The sequence below is a fragment of the Monodon monoceros genome, unplaced genomic scaffold (assembly GCF_005190385.1).
Source record: "Monodon monoceros isolate NGI ecotype Baffin Bay Population unplaced genomic scaffold, NGI_Narwhal_1 Super_Scaffold_5, whole genome shotgun sequence".
Taxonomy (NCBI): domain Eukaryota; kingdom Metazoa; phylum Chordata; class Mammalia; order Artiodactyla; family Monodontidae; genus Monodon; species Monodon monoceros.
This window is the reverse complement of record NW_021703782.1, coordinates 19776208-19793637: the sequence shown is the minus strand read 5'-3', so window position 1 is coordinate 19793637 and position 17430 is coordinate 19776208. Positions and strand designations below refer to the sequence as shown.

The window sequence follows — 17430 nt, the reverse complement described above, 5'->3', positions numbered from 1 at the left end:
TGTTCTCACCTCTAGCCCCAAACTAATCTACTGATATTTTCCTATTACTTTGCCTTTTCTGAACATTTCATACAAATAAACTCATATAATATATGGTCTTCTGTTTCTTTCTTTCACATAGTGTAGTGTTTTTCAGGTTCATCCATGATATAAAGATGAATCAGTACTTTTTATCTTTTTATTACCAAATAGTATTTCATTGTAGGGACAGACATTTTGTTTATCCATTCATTGGTTGATGGACATTTGGGTTGTTTCTACTTTTTTGGCTATTATGAAAAATACTACCATGAATGTCTGCATACAAGTCTTTGTGTAGAGAAATTTTTTCACTTGTCTTGGATAGAGTGGAATTGCTGGGCTATATTGTAAATTTCTATTTAACTTAAAAAAGGAAAGAAGAAAAACAACCTGCCCACTGTTTTCCATAGTGGCTGCACCACTTTACATTCCTATCAGCAATGCCTAAGGGTCTCTATTGTCCTACAAGGTCACCAACACTAGTCTGCCCTTTTATCATAGCCATTTTAGTGGACATGAAGTGGTAGTTATTATGGTTTTAAATTTGCATTTCCTTAATGACTAATGAGGTTAGCATCTTTTCAAGGTGCTTATTAGCCATTCATACAGTTTCTTGAGTGAAATGTCTATTCAAATCTTTTGCTCATTTTTTTGATGGATAATTTATTTTATTCTTACTGGGTTGTAAGAGTTATATCTTACATACAAGTCCTTTTTCAGAAATATGATTCACAATATTTTCTCCCTGTGGCTTACCTTTTGATGATTCTTGATGGTTTTTCGAAGTTTAATTTTAATGAAGTCCAATTTATCAATTTTTTGTCTTTTATTACTTGTACTTTTGGTGTCCTCTCTAATTAACACTATTAATTAAAAATTCATAGCAAAGAAAAGAATCTTTTTGATTTTATAAAGAGTAATTACAAAATACCTATAGCTAACACCACCTTTAATGGTCAATTACTTCCTCTCAGAGACCAAGAATGAGAAAAGGTACTCTTTATCACTTCTACAGATGGGAACAGATGTACTAGTCTGCATAATAAGAAAAATTTTTTAATTACAAGGAACAGAAGGAAAAAATAAAACTGCCATCATTAGCAGATGACTTAATTATACATGAGGAATATCCAAAAGAATTTACAAACCATAAAAATAAGTGAATTTAGTAAGGTTGCTGGATACAGGTTCAATATTAAAAAATCAACTTTCTATGTACTAGCAAAAGAAATTTGTGAAATTTTAAAAAGATACCATTTATATTAACATTCAAAAATCAAAGAGCCAAGGAATAAATCTAATAAAAGATGTATAAAATCTTGACACAAAAACCTACAAAATCTAAATTAAAGTCCTAAACAAATGGAGGAATATATCATTTCATGTGTTAGAAGATTCCATACTAAAAGATGTAAATTCTCTCCAAATTAATAGATTCGATGTGGTTCCAATCAAAATCCCAATGCTTTTTAGCAATTGACAAAGTGGATATGCAAAAGCCCAATAATAGTCAAGATAATCTTTAAGAAGAAAAAGCTGGAGAATTTATATTAAAATAAGATGTATTATAAAGCTACAGTAATTAAGAAAATGGGACACTGGCTCAAAGATAGAGAAAACAGAGCAATGGAACAGAATAGCAAGTCCAGAAAAGACCTGCTTAATTTATGACAAAGATGGCAGTGCTGGAACATTCCAATATATGGGGCTGGGACCACTGAAGGTTCATATGGGGAAAAACAATTCTTGACCCTTCATATCATATACACACACATATCAGTTAATGGTGCATTACAGCCTAAATCTGAAAGGTAAAACAAATAACTTCTAAATGAAAATATCCAAAGATATCTTCAAGATTTTGGTATAGACAAAGATTTTTAAAAGGTTTTTCCAACACATTTAAAAGGAAAACACTAGAGTTCTTTAAAATTAAAAACTTCTGTTCATCAAAGGACATCATTAAGCGAGTGAATATGCAAGTAAAAGAGTGGGAAATGGTATCTTAAATACATGTGTCCTGTGCATGTAAACAACTATAAATCAGGAAGAAAAATATAAATAATCCAACTATAAAATATAGGCAAAAGATTCATAAAGATAATTCACGAAAGAGAATATAACATTGGCTAATAAAGAGATGAAAAGGAATACAACATGACTAATCATCAAGGAAACACCGATTACAAACACAGATAGTTGGGGCTTCCCTGGTGGCGCAGTGGTTGAGAGTCCACCTGCCGATGCAGGGGAAATGGGTTCATGCCCCAGTCCGGGAAGATCCCACATGCCGCGGAGCGGCTGGGCCCGTGAGCCATGGCCGCTGGGCCTGCGAGTCCGGAGCCTGTGCTCTGCAACGGGAGAGGCCACAACAGTGAGAGGCCCGCGTACCGCCAAAAAAAAAAAAAAAAAAAAACACAGATAGTTTTATTAGCAGTACAGTGCTAAAGTGTTGGTGAAGGTATAGAGCAATGAGAACTTTGATTTAATGCTGCTGGGAGTAAAACTGGTAAAAAAATAAGTCACCGCCCCAAGTATACACAGCCAACAGAAACACATGATATGTACACTAAAGGACACGTATAAGCATATTCACAGAAGCATTATTCAGAATAGCTGAAACCAGCAACACCCCAAACATTCATCAACAGCAAAATGAATAAATTGTGAAATATTCCCACAAATACGAATATAACTATTCCTAGATGAACAGTACATACTGAATCCCACAAACGTGTTGAGAAGAAGTCAACCTTAAAAGATACATGCTGGATAATTCCAGTTACATAAAATTTGAAAACAGGCAAAATTAGTATTTGGTAATAAAAATCAGAAAAACCTCCACTATCTTTTGGGTGAGAGATGGTTAATGATAGGAAGAAGCATAAGGGATGAATTATGGTGTGCTGGTAATGGTAGTGTTCATTTCTTAATTTGGGTGGTGATTGCACAGGTGAGTTCATTTTGCAGAAATTTATTACTTACAGTTTGTGCAATTTTCCCTATGTACATTATAATTCAATTTAAAAGTTTACGTTAAAAAAAAATTCCTTCTGCAGCTAATCAGGCCTCTTTTCTCTGTGGAGGCCTGGTGTGCAATGGCTGCAAAAAGCAGCCACACACCATTGTAAAGCAATTATACTCCAGTAAAGATGTTAAAAAAAAAAAACAAAAAACAGATAACTAAGGCACTAAAAAAAAAAAAAAAAGCAGCTTCCTTGGTAGTGCATGCAGCCTGTTGCTTGTATGGGTTGCCCTAAAGGACCTTCGAGATAGCCCTTACCAGTGGACATTCATGTCTGACATCATGCTCTGCCCAATCTAGGCTCCAGACAGGTATACAGGGTGCCTTTGGAAAGCCCCAGCACGCAGTGGCCAGGGTCCACACTGGCCAAGTCATCACGTCTGTCTGCACCAAACTGCAGAACAAGGAGCAAGTGATTAAGGCCCACACAGGGCCAAGTTCAAGTTTCTGGGCTCCAGAAGATCCACATCTCCAAGAAGTGGATGAATCTGAAGACATGGTGGCAGAAAAGTGGATCATCCTGGATGACTATGGGTCAAACACATCCCTAATTGTGGGCCCCTTGGACAAAAGGCAGACCCTGCACTCATGGAAGCCATGGTGCTTTCCCTTCCTTACTCACGCCCACCAATAAATCCAACTTTCCTGCCCAAAAAACAAATGGAAAAAAATGACAAAAAAACATCCTGACTCCATACACATTACCTGCTCCAGTTACGACCAATTTCTCTCCTCTTTTTTTTTAAAGCCAAACTCCTCAAAAGGGCTGTCTTTCTGTCTCCCATCCTCTCCTCTTACACTATGTCTCTAAACAAGGGGGACAAAAAGATACTAAAAAATAAATACAATAAATAACCAAGATAAAAAGTGATAAATGTTTGGGAGTAAAAATAACAGGAAAGTGTGACTCTGGAGTGCAGAGGGAAGTAAAGTTGTGAACCACGTTACAATATTAAATAGTATGATCACACTGGTCTTACTGAGAAAGTATAATAAAATTCAGTAAGATCTCTGTAGTCCATATATTCCTGATAATTTAATATTTGGTTCTAAGTTACATATTTTTTAATTATTTGTATTGCTTTTGCAGTATCTACCACAAACTCTTTTCAACCAAATATGTAGTAATCAGAAACGTAATACCCCAAGTAGACAATGCATGGAGTTAATATATCATTTAACAATTCTGAGAGATAGTTCATTTAAATATTGCCCACTAAAATGGTCCTCTCCTAAAATCCTTGGACTTTTTTTTATAAATTCCTTCTTTTGAATATGCTTTAGGATTACTATGTAGTAAATTTCTACCTACTTACCTTTGTCGTGGACTAGTCCAGTGAGTAGAAAAGTTATGTAAAACAATGATAATATTCTTTGTTGTACATTGCAGGATACCTAGCTTTCTTGGCCCCCAATAACCAAATGATAGTAAAGCCCCTCAGTCATTGTGACAAGCAAAAATGTCCCCCTAAATTCTAATATCTTCCCCAATGAGTGTTACCATCCCTCTTGAGAGCTAATGCTCCAAGTCAGTGGTCTTCAACATTCTTTGTTCCCATTACAGCTGAAAAGAATTTTGAAACACGATGCATTCCCTTGAACAGTTTTATATTGACATCTAAAATTTTTCATAATTTAAATAGTTGCAAGGATTGCAGTGCACTATAAACACTGGCACCTTAAAATACAACTGATATATACCATTGTCAATGCAGCCAGTGGAATCTACATACCAGTGACTTGACTCTCAAAATCATTCATGTCTAAAACAAGAAACAAATCCTTGCTTAACGATAAGAAATACGTCATTTATTTTCATTATGAACAACTTTATGAAGTGTTGTATTTCTACAACACTTTGCTGCAATTTTTTTCTGATGCAATCAGCTTTTATGCTTAAAATTCTTCTTTTGACCACTGTCACATTTCTTTGCAACATATATATTGTATAAACTGAATTAATTTTTATTAAATTCCCTGTAACCATGAAGCACTAAGTTTAGAAGTTTTCCTCTGGACTGACTTTTAATTACAAGCATTATTAGCATAAAATTGATTAAATATATTACAAATCTGATAACAACTAGATATTAAAAGTAAACTTTTTTGGGAAAAGTATCTCAATGAGATAGATAAGACGACCTCCCCTCCTTCCATTATTTCATATATCTATGCATGAAAATCATTTATTGCTAGAATACTTCAGCAATGTCACCCAATTCTTTCAACTCCTTTAAAGCCAGCTCTTGAAAAATCACATAGTAATCAAGAAGCATTTAAAAATTCCATAAAAACTTTACTGTCCTTAAATTATGCTGAAAGCAATGAAATGGAAACTGCCAGAATAAGAATAGGATCCTAGTTGAAATTCTCAACATTAGTATTTTAAAATACCCCTTTTATAGCAATTCAGACCTTTCTTCATCCCTGGGTCAAGGAAGCAAAAAAAGGCAAAATCAGGATTGACTACTGTAAAGTGCAAGAAGAGCAACTATGAAAGAGAAGATGGTAAAGAGTAACTTAACCTGCAGATCAGCCTGAAAAGTTCTACAAAAAACTACATATAAGTTATCAGCTAGGTCCCTTTTAAACAATCTGTATCTCCTGAATGCCTAGAGGAGAACCCAACCTCAGTCTGGGGGATAATTGCTTTAAGTCATTTCCCTCAGAGTACGGGTGCTGGAATTATCTGTTCCATGAAATGTCTGGATAGAATGTTCCTCTGCAGTCATGGAGACCAAGTGTTTTCATTGTTATGGGACCAGTCAGGTTTTCTATTTAAGTCAGTTTTGGTTAAGTTTTATTTTCTAATAATTTACCTATTCCACCTAAAATTTCAAATTCACTGACATCAGTTATTCTTAATATTATCTTACCAGATTAATCTCTGTGAAGTTTATACCTATGAGATCCTTTTTCAATTTGAATATTGTTTAGTTATTCCCTCACCCTTGATAAATCTTGTCAGAAATTTGGCTATTTGACTTTTGAGGAACCAACTTTGGACTTTATTATCCTATTACTTACTGTGTATTCTTCCAAGTCATAAGTTTATGTTCATCTTCAGGTCTTTCCTTCTACCCTATCTGGGTTTATTCTGTAGTCACTTCTGTCATTTTTAAAAATTGGATTCTTAGTTTATTCATCTTGAGCATTTATTCTTTCTTAAAGTACAATCTAAACTATATTATACAACTTTTAAAGTATTTTGTTAGAATTTAGTTCTGAATATGTTCTAATTTCCATTAAGATTCCTTTGTTGAGCTGTAAGTTATTTAGAAGTTATTTTAAATTCCCCACTGTAGGGGACTTTTTCTAATTACCTTTTGTAAATGACGTGTATCTTAACTGCCTGTAGTCACAGAATTCAGCCTTTGAAATCTGTGCAGGTTTTACAGCCAAGCAGATGGTTAATTTTCATGAATATTCCACGTGTGCTTAAAAGAGATGCACAGTCATCAACTGCTGAGGGCAATGATCCACACAGGTACATTACATTAACCCTCAGTAGGCCAGGAAAAATAATCAACACCCTTTATCAGCTGGGCTGACAGACTCTTTGTATTAATATTTTATTTAATATTTAGGTCATTTTATAAATAATTTACAGAAAAATAAAAGGATGATAAAAAATCAAATTAGTTGGAAATTTCAGTCAAAATTTAAATACATAAAATCCATATATTTTTTTATTTTCCTGGTATGTGCACATATGTGTATTACACATATACATACCTACAAATGCATAGTGTATGCATATATACACTCACATACTTACATATATCACACACACATACACACACAAACACATATGAAAAGGGTTATATCATTTGAATGAAACTGGTCATCAACTGACACACATGAACCTGGGACATATAGTTTTATAAAATCTGATTCCAGATTTCAAATATAGCTCTACTAAATGATCATTACTTCTGCTTCTTCTTGAACTTGCATTGTAGAAATGCTGTGCTTTTGAAAATTTGGATGGCCCATAAACTTGTTGAGGACAGCCATATTCATTGTTCCCTGGTTATAAATATTCATTTTTAGATTTATAAATATCCATCAGAATGATCAATGATTTGTTTTCTTTTCTAAACCATAGAGTCCCTTCCTGTCACCTCTGTATACACACCTGCCTTCAACACTCTTCAATTACAAGCTGTATCAAGTAAATGCTCATGTACATCATCATATGAAATGCAAGAATATGTCACATATCCTTTTGGAAAAACTGAATAGTCCAACTTCTTGTCACAAAATACTGCATGGTGAAGTCCTTCCTACCTAATGACTAACTGGATGTAGATTCCATACTTCCTTTATAGAAACCACAGAAATATACTGCTCACTCATCAATTCTTGAGTTCAAGAAAATTAATCTAGGATATTGTCACCTGACGACTCACAGTCTAAGATTTCACTCATAAGATCAAGTTCACCATCATGATTAGGGCCTACAGTCTGCTGTCTCTTTTGACCATTATTTTACCCACCTAAATAACTGTGAAATGTCTTCCTCTGTCAACTTTTCTACTCTTGTACCATTATGTGTAGAAAATGAAAAATTCTAAATTCTCAGCTGTGTTCGGTGATAACTAAAAGAATGACTACAAAGATGGTACCTCCAGACTTCAGTTATATTTTCTTAAAATATGTGCAACTCTTGAGGCAATGCAATAAAAAAAAAAAGATAATGCAATAGCAATGATTTGACCTCTACAACATCTTTCTAGACAATTCCATCTTTCTTCCATTTTCTTATTTTAGTTTTTCATAGCATAGTTGGGAATAATTAAAGAGTAATGATAAAAATCATTCCTAGGATGATGAAATTACCAATATAAAGATACAGTGATATAAGAACCCACAGCATCTTACATTCATAAAAAGTTCCAATGAACCCATACAGTAACTGCAAGAGAAAAGGAGTTTTAATTTTCTTTTTTAAATTTTCTGTTCTTCAGAAGACCTCTAAGAAAGAATGAAAGCCATAAAACATCAATCCATACAAGCAAAATTGTTCAAAAAAGAAACTAGTAAATTAAATCTGGGTACAGGGGACTCTGACGATATAAGGGTTAAGTTTACTAACTGACATATTCAAATCTCCTATAGACTTACTTTTTCCTTGTTTAATCTATCATCAACTAAGAAAAGTGCTAAAAATTCCCATTATGGTGGTGGATTTGTCCATTTTTCCTTGGGGTGATATCAATTTTTGCACTGTATATTTTGAGGCTGTTTCTAACAGCAAAAAAGCTGAGAATGATCATATCTACAAAGGAAATTGAATCTTTTATGATTATGTAGTGACCTTCTTTAACTCTAATAATTACTATCTCTAATAAAAATTTGTTTTAAAGTCTATTTCATTTGATATCAATATAGTTATACCAGCTTTCTTTTAGTCAGTATTAGACTGGTATATCTTTTTCTACTCTTCAACTTTCAATGTCCTTATGCTTTAAGTGTTTCTTATAAGCAGCTTAGTGATAACTTTTCTTAAGCCAGCCGTTGCTTGTCTTCTAATTCAAGAATTTAGTACACTTACATTCACTATGATAGGTAATAAATTTGAATTTATTTCTACAATTACATTTTAGGATATTTAGCCCATTAGTTCCTTTTTTTCTCCCTCCATCTCCCTCCCTATTTTTTAACCATCTTCTGGATTGACTGTTTTACTTGTTCTTATTTCATTTACTCAGAAGTTTAAATACCACCTGTATACCAATGTCAAAATTTTTACCTCATGCCCAGACCTCTACCCTGAACTAACTACAGACTCCTAAATTCAGCTGTCTATTAGACATATCCAGTTGAACGTCTAATATGCATCTTATAAATACAATAAACCCTCCCCTCCCCCAACTATTAAATTTCCTCCCCAGAATATGCTCCTCTTGCATTCTTCCACTCCTCAGTTAATGCTAACCCCATCCTTTCAATGTTCTGATCAAAACAGAATCAACCTTGATTCTTCTCCCTCATACCCCTTCCTTTTCATCAGTAAATCCATGTCTCCACCTTCAAAATACATGTAGAATCCAATAATTTTTCACCACCTCCACTACTACACTGGTCCAAGTATGATCTTACCTGCAGGGGATCAAAGACAGAAGTTCTGGAACAGTCTATTCTCAACACACAGCCAGAGCAAGCCTTTTAAAATTTAAGTCTTTTCAGGTCACTCCTTAGCTTAAAACACCCCAGATTCTCTTTTCACTCAAAGTAGAAGTGAAAATTCTCTGTCACTTGGACTCCTACTACTTCTGTGACATCACCTCCTAGAACTCATCTTGTCCACTGGGCTCCAGAGACACCAACCTTCTTGCTCTCCCATTATCTTGCAAAGTGTGATGTTGCCTCCAGGCTCCGTTCTTTTTTTATTTTATTTTATTTTTTATTTTTTAACATCTTTATTGGAGTATAATTGCTTTACAATGGTGTGTTAGTTTCTGCTATATAACAAAGTGAATCAGTTATACATATACATATGTTCCCATATCTCTTCCCTCTTGCGTCTCCCTCCCTCCCACCCTCCCTATCCCACCCCTCTAGGTGGTCACAAACCACCTAGCTGATCTCCCTGTGCTATGCGGCTGCTTCCCACTAGCTATCTATTGCAGTGAGGTGGATAGTCCTAGAGTCTGCCATACAGAGTGAAGTAAGTCAGGAGAAAAACAAATACCGTATGCTAATACATACATATGGAATCTAAGAAAAAAAAAAATGTCATGAAGAACCTAGGGGTAAGACGGGAATAAAGACACAGACCTACTAGAGCAGGCTCCGTTCTTGCTTACCTCTCTGCCTAAAACACTCTTCCCCAGGTATCCACAAGGGAAGTTCACTTCTTCCAGTGAACTTCTTCAGGACTAGTTCACTTCTTCCAGGACATTTATCTCCTTCTCAGAGAGGTCTTCCCTCTTCACCATATATGGAACAGTAACCCTCCATGCCAGCCACAAGAACTCATTCTTCTTGCCCAGTTTTATTTGTATTCAGAGCATTCATCTGACACAGTACACATTTACATTAATTTTTTTTCACTTCCTCCCCTACCGCCATGCCTATGGAGGCTCCACAAGAGCAGGTGATTGCTGTCTTACTGCTGTATTCCCAGATCCTAGAATAGTCCCTAGCCCATGACAGGCTCTCCTCCAAGAAATTTGATGAATAAATAAATGAATAAATGAAAGAAATCCATGTGTTTTCTTTATAGCTGGGCCCTAATGAAGACAGTTTATAGTAGGAATTTTAAAACTCATGAATATTGGCTGTCTACTTAGCATCTACTGCCCTCCTCCCACTTCCTAAAGGTGGCCTTATTTTTGCTGTCTGCCTCTACCGCCCCCACCCCCACATTCCATGTACTTTGAAAGAAGTTAAATCCATTCCCATAGCAAATCAGCATAGTTTCTTCCTCTGAGAAGTCAAATCAAGATCAATCTGAGGGTTCCAGCTTGGATTTGGGCAAAAGTGTTCTCTTCATTTCAACATGGTCATACATGGTTAGGAGGCCCTGAACTACTGAAGCTTCAGGCTACCAAGCTGGATGAAGGTGGCATATAGAAGACAGTGAAGCCAAAGGAATTTCATAACAGCCCAGAATCACTGAATTAGAGCAATCCTAACTACCTTGTAGTTTAAGTCAACTTGAATCAAATTTTCTGTACCTGAAGCTGAGAGATTCCCATCTGATGCTTATTACCTACTAGATGATATATTACAAATGATAACAAATGGGTCAGATTCACTCTACATCTGTTCTCAAGGAATGGGATTGATTGATGAGGGCACTGGTTAGCCCTAATTATTACATGGAATTTCTAGCCAAGGTTTAGCGTGGGAGAGAACCAAATCAGGTTCAGGAACATAATCTTCTTGTTATGACTAACATCATAGCTTCTAAAACTTTAATAGCAACACTAAATTCTCAAGTACTTTTAGCTTAGATTTCTTCATCCTGGATCTGAAACCACCTTTTATCCAATTAAACATAAAATTTCAATCTATAAAAAGTTACAGGGACTTAACAGTTTCTGGTTCCACATACAAGGAGCTTAGAAGTTGTCACTCCGTCCTAACAAGTAAAAAGCTGAATAGACTGAATCAACAACTCTTCTAGGATCTGAAAGAGAGGTGAGGAGGACACAGGGCAAACCACTGCTCCCAAGACTGAAGAAACAAACAGACAGATACAGAGAATCACAACATACCAGAGCAGAGACTCAGGATGAGTGGAAACCAGTGCCAGGGTCAGAAAACCTGAACTGTAATTGATGAACTGCTGGAGGCTCAGTAGGAACAACTCTGAGGGTTAAAAACTCTAGGGGTACCCCACAGTTTCCTGAGATTTACCTCCAAGAGCCTAACCAGCTTCTCAAAATAAATACTGGAGAAAAATCCCCTCCTCCTTCTAACAGAGGAAGGGGCAAAGGAACCATTTTGAAATACCAGAGCACTCTATTCTTAACAAGGTCTGCCTTCAGGGAAAACTGATAAACCAAAGCCGAACTGACCTGGAGGAAGGGAAACACCAAACTCCAGCCCACTCTAGCCATCCAGTCCCACCTAAGGGGGCAAAAAAACCCTAAGAAACACTTGTGAAGTTCACAGAGGCATAGGCTCACTAAAAGCCTGAGAACTAATCATAGCACAATAGAGCACTTCCCCTCTTCCCAGCACCTTACTTCATTACTAAAGGCCTATTCACAGCCTTTACCCAGTACATCATGTCAGGCTATCAAGAAAATATTGAAAGGCATACCAAATCACAAAAACACAATTTAAAGAGACAGACCAAGCACCAGAACCAGACGTAGCAGACATGTTGGAATTATAAACCAGGAATTTGAAACAAATTGTTAAGGGCTATAATGAATAAAGCAGACAGCATGCAAGGGCTCCAATGAATAAAGCAGAGAGCATGCAAGAACAGATGGGCAATGCAAGCAGAGATGGAAACCCTAAGAAAGAAAAGAGATGCTAGAGATCAAAAACTTTGCAAAAGAAATGAACACTGGCTTTGATGATCTTCTCAGTAGACACGACAGAGCTGAGCAAGCAATCTCTGAGCTTGAGGATGTCACAATAGATTCCAAAGCTGAAAAAGGGAACAAGACTGAAAAACAAAAAGCAAAAACAAAAACACCAACATCAAAGGACTGAGGGACAACTACAAAAGGTATAATATGTGCATAATGGGAATACCAAAAGGAGAAAAAAGGGAAAAAGAAACGTAAGAAACATCTGGAACAATAATGACTGAGAATTTCCCCAGATTTATGTCAGACACCAAACCACAGATCCAGAAAGCTCAGCGAAAACCAGGCAGAGAACACCAAGAACACCAATGCAAAAACCAAGCAACCAACAAATAAAAAAAAAACCACCTAGGCATATTTTCAAACTACTAAAAGTCAAACATAAATTCTGAAAGAAGCCAGAGGAAAAATACATCTTACCTATAAAAGAACAAAGGTAAGAATTACATCTGGCATCTCCTCAGAAACCATACAAGCAAGGAGTGAAGTGAAATATTTAAAGTGTTGAGAGAAAAAGAATACCAAACCTAGAATTCTGTACCTGTGAAATTATCCTTCAAAAGTGAAGGAGAAATAAAAACTTTATCAGAGGTGCTTCCCTGGTGGCGCAGTGGTTAAGAATCTGCCTGTCAATGCAGGGGACACAGGTTCGAGCCCTGGTCCAGGAAGATCCCACATGCCACGGAACAACTAAGCCCATGCACCGCAACTACTAAGCCTGCGCCTCTCTAGAGCCCGTGAGCCACAACTACTGAGCCCGCGCACCTAGAACCTGTGCTCCGCAACAAAAGAAGCCACTGCAATAAGAAGCCCACGCACCGCAACGAAGAGTAGCCCCCACTTGCTGCAACTAGAGAAAGCCCACGCACAGCAACAAAGACCCAACGCAGCCAAAAATAAAATAAAATAAATACATTTATAAAAAAAAAAACTTTATCAGATAAACAAAAACTGAGGAAATGTGTTGCCAACAGACCTGCCTTGCAAGAAATACTTTAAAAAATATTTAGAGGGAAGGAAAATTATATAGTCAGAAACTTGTATCTACATAAAGAAAGTGCATCAAAGAAGAGTAAGTGGGCTTCCCTGGTGGCGCAGTGGTTGAGAGTCCGCCTGCCGATGCAGGGGACGCGGGTTCGTGCCCCGGTCCGGGAAGATCCCACGTGCCACAGAGCGGCTGGGCCCGTGAGCCATGGCCGCTGAGCCTGTGCTCCGCAACGGGAGTGGCCACAACAGTGAGATGCCCGAGTACCGCCAAAAAAAAAAAAAAAAAAGAAGAGTAAGTGAAGGTAAAATAAAAACTTTTACTTTTCTTATTCTTAATTGACCTAACAGGTAACAATGTGTTCAAAATAATAATAGTATTTGATTATGTTTACCTATGGATATATCTTACATATATATGTGTATGTGTGCCTATATGTGTATAAACATATATAAGAGAAACAATTAATAGCTATTATAAAGGATGGAAGGGAAGAATTAGGATTATTTTGTTATTATAATGTATCACACTACCCATAAAGCAGTATTATTTTAAAGTGGATTTAGATTAACCATAAATGTATATTGCAAACTCTAGAGCAACAATAAAAAAAAAGGAAATATAACTGACATGCTAAGAAATGAGAGAAAATGGAATTACATAAAATGCTCCAATGCCTTTTGAAAATCACAAAAGGCAAAAAAGAGAATAAAAAGGAACAAAGAACAAGGGCAACAAATAGAAAACAGTAACTAATATGGTAGATATTAATTCAACTATATCAATGATCACTCTGAATATCAATGTCTAAATGCAGCAATAAAAAGACAGAGATTGTCAGAGCTGATAAAAAAAAAAAACACTGAACTATATATGACTACAAGAAATCCACTTTAAATATAAACACACATATAAATTAAAAGTAAATGGATAGAGAAAAACATACCATTCTAACACTAATCGAAAGAAAGCAAGAATAGCTATATTAATTTCAGATACACATACTTCAAAGCCAAGAAAGCTATCAGCAATAAAGAAGGACATTACATAATGATAAAGGGGTCAAATCTCCAAGAACACATACCAATCCTTAAAACATATAACAACCAAGCATCAAACTACGTGAGGCAAAAACTGATAGAACTGAAAGGAAAAACAGAAGAATCCATTACCATAATTAAAATTTCAATATATCTCTATCAGAAATGGACAGATCCAGTAAGCAGAAAACCAGTACAGACGTAACTGAACTCAACAACACCATCAATCAACTGGATATAACTGACATTTATAGCCTACTTCATCCAACAACAGCAGGATACACATTCTTCTGAAGCTCACATGGAACATTCACCAAGATAGGCCCCATTTGGGGCCATAAAGCACACCTTAACAAATTTTAAAGAAAAGAAATCATACAGTGTCTACTCTCAGTCCACAAGAGAATTCAACAAGAAATCAAGAACAGAAAAATAACTGGAAAATCCCAAAACACTCAGAGATTAAACAACACACTTCTAAATAATACGAGTCAAAGAAGAAATCTCAAGCACTATAGAATTTTAAAAAACATTTCATTCAATAAAAATAAATGAATAAATAAATAAATCTCAAGAGAAATTTTAAAATGTTTTGAAGTAAATGAAAATGAAAACACAATTTATCAAAATCTGTGGTATACAGAAAAAGCAGTGCTTAAAGGAAAATTTATACACCACTGAATGCATATGTTATGAAAGAATATCTAAAATCAATACACTAGAAAAAGTGCAAATCCAAAGTAAGCAGAAGAAAGAAATAATAATAAAACAGAAATTATGAAATTGAAAACAAAAAGCAACAGAGAAAATCAACAACAACAAAAAAAGCTGGTTCCTTAAGATCAATATAATAAATAAGCTTCTAGCCATACTTATGAAGGAAAAAGGAAAGAGGACACAAATGATTTTTAGTATCAGAAATGAAAGAGGTGACACTGCTACAGATCCCACAGATGTTAAAAGAATAACAAAAAAGAATACTATGGGGCTTCCCTGGTGGCGCAGTGGTTGAGAGTCCGCCTGCCGATGCAGGGGACACGGGTTCGTGCCCTGGTCCGGGAAGATCCCACATGCTCTTCCCACATGCCACAGAGCGGCTAGGCCTGTGACCCATGGCCGCTGAGCCTGTGCGTCTGGAGCCTGTGATCCGCAATGGGAGAGGCCACAACAGTGAGAGGCCCGCGTACCGAAAAAAAAAAAAAAGAATACTATGAACAATTCTATGCCCACAAATTTGATAACCTATATGAAATGAACCAATTCCTTTAAAGATGCAAACTGCCCAAACTCACACAAGAAGAAACAGATAATCTGAATATGACTATGTCTATTTAAAAAACTGAATCAATAAATAACCTTCCAAAACAGAAAGCACCAGGTCCAGAAGGGTTCAATGGTAAATTTCTGCCAAAAATTTTAGGAAGAAATACAGTTGACCCTTGAACAACACAGAGGTTAATCTGTGTATAATTTATAGTCAGCCCTCTGGACCCACAGTTCCTATGCATCCATGGATTCAACCAACCATGGACCACATAGGGCTTTACTATTTACTACTGAAAAATATCTGTGTATAAGTGGATCTGTACAGTTCAAACCCGTGTTGTTCAAGGGTTAACTGTATTCCAATTTTCTACAATCTCTTTCAGAGTACAGAAGCATAAGGAATACTTCCTAACTCATTCTATGAGACCAGCAACACCTTAATACCAAAACCAGAAGGACATTACAAGAAAACTGCAAACCCGTATGTCTCATGAACACAGATGCAAACATCCTCAACAAAGTATTAGCAAATTGAAACCAACAGTGTATAAAAAGAATTAAACAACACAACTAAGTGGGATTTATCCCAGGTATACTAAGCTGCTCAGCACTCAAAAATCAATTAAAAGAATCCATTACATCAGCAGGCTTAAAAAAAAAAATTACATGATCATATTAATAAATGCAAGAAAAGCATCTGACAAAATTTAATACCCGTGCATTATACCCAATCTCAATAAACTAGGAATACAAGGGAACTTCCTCAACTTGATAAAGAATATTTATTAAACACCTACAGCTAACATCATAATTAAAGATGAGACACTAGAAATTTCTGCACTACGATCAGGTAAAAGGCACTCCTTTTCAATGTCATACTGGAAGTCCTTATTAATGCAATAAGGCAGGAAAAGGAAATAAAAGGTAATACAGACTGGGAAGGAAGACATAAAACTGTCATTGTTCAGATGATATGATTGTCTACTACATAGAAAATCCAAAATAATCAACAAAAAAATTCCTGGAACTAATAAGCAATTATACCAAGGCTGCAGAATTCAGGGTTAATATATAAAAATCAACTGCTTTTCTATATATCAACAATAAACAGGTGAAATTTGAAATTAAAAATGCTTACATCAGCATCTCAAAAAATGAAACACTTAGATATAAATCTAACAAAATATGTACAAGATCCACACAAGGAAAACTACAACACTTATGAAAAAAAATCAAAGAAGAACTAAATAAGCAGAGAGATATTCCATGTTCATGGATAGGATGACTCAGTATGGTTAAGATGTCAGTTCTCCCCAATTTGATCTATAAATTCAATGTACAGATGTGACATCAAAGGCACAATCCTTGAAAGAAATAATGGATAAGCTGGACTTCATTAAAACGAAAAATTTATGCTATGCAAAAAACAAAGTCAAGAGAATGAGAAGACAAGCAACAGACTGTAACAAACTATTTGCAAAAGACACATCTGATAAAGGAATATTATCTAAAACATACAAAGAACTCTTAAAACTCAACAATAAGAAAAAACAATTCATTTAAAAACTGAGCCAAAAACCTGACACCTCACCAAAGAAGATATGTACATGGTAAATAAGCCTATGACAAGATGCTCCACATATATGTCATCATAGAAATGCAAATTAAAACAACAGAGATACCACTACACACTCATTAGAATAGCCAAAATCTGGAACACTGACAACACCAAATGTTGGCGAGGATGTAGAGCAACAGAAATTCTCTTTCATTGACAGTAGGAAGGCAAAATGGTACAGCCACTTTGGAAGACAGTTTGGCAAATTCTTATAAAACTAAACAGACTCTTACCATACGATCCAGCAATCATGCTCCTTGGCAGTTACCCAAAGGAGTTGAAAACTATGTCCAGTTAAAAATCTGCACACAGTTGTGTACAGTAGCTTTATTCACAATCACCAACACTTGGAAGCAAACCAGGTGTCCTTCAGTAGGTAAATGGATAAACAAATTGTGATACGTCTATACAGTGGAATA

General features: G+C 35.8%; 1 protein-coding gene and 2 pseudogenes across 1 annotated transcript in view; 2 read left to right on the top strand and 1 right to left on the bottom strand.

Moving 5' to 3' along the window:
• Positions 1 to 17430, bottom strand: part of AUH (AU RNA binding methylglutaconyl-CoA hydratase) — a 162500-nt gene that overhangs the window by 110809 nt on the left and 34261 nt on the right. The window lies entirely within an intron of this gene.
• Positions 3075 to 3159, top strand: LOC114884859 (annotated as a pseudogene).
• Positions 3198 to 3299, top strand: LOC114884856 (annotated as a pseudogene).